The sequence below is a fragment of the Primulina tabacum genome, chromosome 14 (assembly GCF_025594145.1).
Source record: "Primulina tabacum isolate GXHZ01 chromosome 14, ASM2559414v2, whole genome shotgun sequence".
Taxonomy (NCBI): Eukaryota; Viridiplantae; Streptophyta; class Magnoliopsida; order Lamiales; family Gesneriaceae; genus Primulina; species Primulina tabacum.
The window spans coordinates 9,211,801-9,216,531 of NC_134563.1; positions in this window are offsets into that span (position 1 = coordinate 9,211,801).

The window sequence follows — 4,731 nt, forward strand, 5'->3', positions numbered from 1 at the left end:
AAATTCATCGGTCATAAATAAGTACAACCTTAAAAAATTGAACGATGAATCAGGTCTGCATATACACTCAACTCCGATTCTTCCCAAACGAAAATTAACATGTTAATGGTTGGAATACAAAGCTTTATATTTTTGGATATATATAAAAATAAGCGTCAATAAAATTTATTATAAGTAGGTCTCTTGTGAGAGGGTCTCACGAATCTTTATCAATGAGACGAGTCAGCCATATCGATATTCACAATAAAAAGTTGTACTCTTAGCATAAAAAGTAATTCTTTTTCATGGATAACCCAAATAAGAGATCTGTCTCACAAAATACGATCTGTGAGATCGTCTCATGCAAGTTTTTGTCATTTATTATATAAATACATGTTCAATTAGGATGGTTTTTTTATTTTTCAATAAATGGACATTGTATTGTTTGAACTATTTTTTGGGCTCACGTAATTTAGTTAATTGTACGTGAACAAACTATCTAATAAAAAACCAAATAAGGTGATCTAATTAATTATGAATCTTCAAAGTATTAAATAAATTGATATGATTTACCTTATGTGCAGAAACCCAACTCAATCAAGTCTTCTGTGATAGGTCGAAGATTGTTAAAGTTATATAAGACTATGGTCATGAGGCACATAGAGTAACACATATTATATATGATATATATATTTTAGATCTCTCTCATTCTCTCATCTAAGACGAGAATAAGACGATCAATTATTTGTTGTCTTGAAAGATCTATAAATCAAACGCTAGATCAATCAATGGATTCTTGTTCGTGTTTATTATCATTTATATTTTCTGATATGGATTCTTGACGTGTTAGTGATATATGTATTTAATTTATATATTTATTTTATTAAATCTACAACAAGTATTACTCGGAAGTAATAAAAATACATTGAATATATCCAGACAAAAATGAACATCAAGCATCAAATGTCTCGTACAAATAATTGATGTGATTTTTGCATCAATTCAATGTGTTTTTAATTGTGTTTTAAGGAATATTTTTATATAATTTATGTTTGACTTTTAGTTAATTAGGCAAAGGCATTAGTAAAGGTCAAGAATAATATAATTGTACAAACAAAAAAGCCATTCTCATGCCAAAGTCAATTATAAAATGAAAGTAAAATAAAAATAAAATAAGAGTTCCAATTCTGCGGATAAAGCTAGGAAATATCGGCCAAGTTTCCTTCGTTTTAAGAAACCAATTCGGTGCTTTATAACATTTGTTTCAGAGTAAATATCACTTACAGAAAAAAACATTTTTCATTTTTTTATTTGGTATAACACTCTCAACTTTTCATCAATGACAATTAGTGATGTGTATATCGTGTCGTACTGAAAAATACTTATCATATATCGTATAGAAAATTATAGTATTAAAATTTTTGTACCTATATCGTATTGAAATTTTCGATATATATAAATAACATACCGATTATACCGAAATATGTTGCAGTATACTAAGGTTTCGATACGATTTCGATATATGGTTTTATACCGAATAAATACCTTATTTTTCACAAAAAAATTAATTTTATTATTTAAAAATATTATATGCTTTTTTAAATTTATATATATTATTTCTTTATACACCGAAAATTTTCAAATTTCATATCATTACCGAAAATTTCGGTATTTTTTGATATGGTAACCTTGATATACCAAAATTCGGTATTTTTATCACCCCTAATCATCGTAAAATCAAATTTTTATCACTTTTTAAAAAAAGTATAGCTGATGATAATAGAACAATTCTAATATTTTAAATAATTATATAACAACTCTAACATCACGTATCGATAACTCTATTAACAGAAACAATTATTACTTTCAACACTCGTCCTTCTCTTATTAACTCAAGCCTTTTGAGATCCCAGATATCGACCAGCTCTAGGCAACCGATTGGATACTTTCATTTAATATCAAAGGGTGTTATCAAATTAACAAGCATGTCACACGCATATACGTACAAAACATGCTATTATAATTTTCTAATGCTTAAAGATGAGTTCGTATGCTAACAAGGTAATCTTCTAGAAAATAGAAAATTCATGCATGTACATTTTTTCCAGAATCGTGGGAGTAAAATCAAAGAAATTGCACGATCTTAGGTTCTACAAGAAACATACTAACAAACATCTAATAAAAGACGATTTAATAAACAAATACTAGGTTTCTTATGAGATGATCTCAAAGATCTATATCCGTGAGACGAGTCAACCTTGCTCATATTTACAATAATAAGTAATACTTTTGACATAAAAAATAATATTTTTTCATGAGTGACACAAACAACAAGATATCCGTCTCACAAAATTTTTGTCATGAACAAACAGTTATTTAATTAATATCTAATAATAGTCGACCATAAATAGTCACGTTTTTTGCAATTCTGATTTGGTCAATCTTTTATGGCATACGCATTGAACTGAGAAAATATAATGGTTTAACTCAATATTAGGCCTACGCAACATCAATCAAGATCCTAGTACATGTTAGTCCCTTTCTTTCCCAACTTCTCCACGTGCCAAAGCACTTGGATTTTTGTTCATAAATTTTTTTTTTAATGTCTGAATTCTGAAATAACGTTATATTATATTAATATTAAGAACTTTAAATATTACTTTTTATAAGAATTTTTTTATAATTCTTTCACATTACATTTTAGCATGGATACTCGTTATTTTGGATCTCAATGTCCATTCATTCATCTTTATTCTTATTTTACATTAAAGAAATATATTTTAAATTTTATTTACACAATTTAAATTATTATTATTTTAAATAAATAATATTATTATTTTTAAATATATTTATTAAATAAAATTATTTTTCTTTTTACTAATGTTGTTTATTTAAAATTAAAATATTATTATAAATTTCAAATGAAAGTTTACAACATATAAAAAAAGCACAATTGGTGCATATGAATTATATAGACAATTTGGTGGATATGGATTATATGGATAATTTGGTGAATATGGAATATGTGGATAATTTCGTGGATATGAAAATGTAGATAAATTGATGGATTTTGTGAATTTTGGGAAAAAGCATCTTTCCAGGAGTTTTGAATAATTCACGAAATTTTTAAAAAGACCTCGGTTATTTTCATCTATCTCGGAAAAAATAGGATTATAGAAATAAATATTAAAAATAAAATGAGATGATGAAAATAATAGAGAGAAGATATTTGGAGTGATTTGATATATAATATGTTTTGATGATTGAAATAATACGTGGAAGATGATAAATATTATAGATGAAATATGGTTTTTTATATTAAAATAACAGTTAATAGACGTTAATCAGCCATTTAAAAACCGTTCATAATTTTTGCAATAAAATATGCATTTTTTTTAAAAAATTTAAACAGATGGGATAATTTTTTTTAAAAAAATGAAAAACAATTTATTTTTTGAAAAAAAGAAAAAAGCACTTGAGGGGTTGTTACTGTGGGGACCCGGACGCTAATCATGTTCTTAATCATCATTGGGACTATTTAATCAATTATAATAAACAGGTTCTAAATTTTTTTTAAAAGAATTGCGGAACGTAATGGAATTCATCTATTATACATATCAGTATAAAATAAAGTACAAGTCCTGTACATCATACATTCATTCAACTAAGGTTTAACAGCTACATATCAAGTGTCCAAACCCTATCTCAAATCAAGGTCCGTAGTCTCCACTCTAATCACGATATCTCTTCATCTCCTCGACCCTGAACCTGTCCCACCTGTTGCCATGCACACATACAAACACGACAACAGCCGGATAACTCCGGTGAGAAATACATCCCAGTATAAATCAACGAAACATGCAATCATATGATAAATATAAAATCATGGACAGATAACAGCAACATGTATCAAAATCTGAAACATAATCAATATAAAACTGTCAATCATACTCGTGACTCCATGACTCAGACTAGACTCAATCGTAGTATAGGGATCCCGGTTTCCAGATGTTGGCATTCCTATATCGACCAAAAGTAATAAAAGAAACTCCAATTCTATCAACGTCGATATAACCAAACATCCAGTGTCTTGACCTATCCGTCACAGACTTTGGCACTATCGCCAATTCACTATCATGTGACATCGTGCAATGTGCCAGTGACGATTCCACCACTATCAGGCACTTCTGTCACAAGATCACTCGTCTAATACTCATCTAATACGTGCTTTCTATAAATCAATAGAACAAGCATATCAAATCAAATCAATGCATATAATAACAATAAGTATGTGATTTAGGGAAACTCAAGTATATCGTACTCGAGTCGTTCTCCCGGTACCACATTGACTTATACCTTTCTTTCGTAGTCTCGGTCTGAAGTATTGGGAGTTCTGAATTCAAGACTGTCTCTATCAATATGAAATGACATATCGAGAATAATAATATCACATTCTATTCCAAATTCAACACTGAATCTGATCAATCTGAATTTAATTCAAAATCAACGGCATAACGGAACAATCTGAATATCCCCGTCAATACAATCTCAACAGATATTAATTACAAATCATAACTCATGTCCAATACCATCTGAAATCAGTTAACAATCCAAATCTGTCCAATTTCCAATCAGTATAATCAGAAAATTATAACAATTCCATAATCAATCTGTTATTTGATCTGACTTCGATTCTACGATGTCTAATATTTCCAGAACACATAATAATGATCAAATAATAATTCTTCCAAC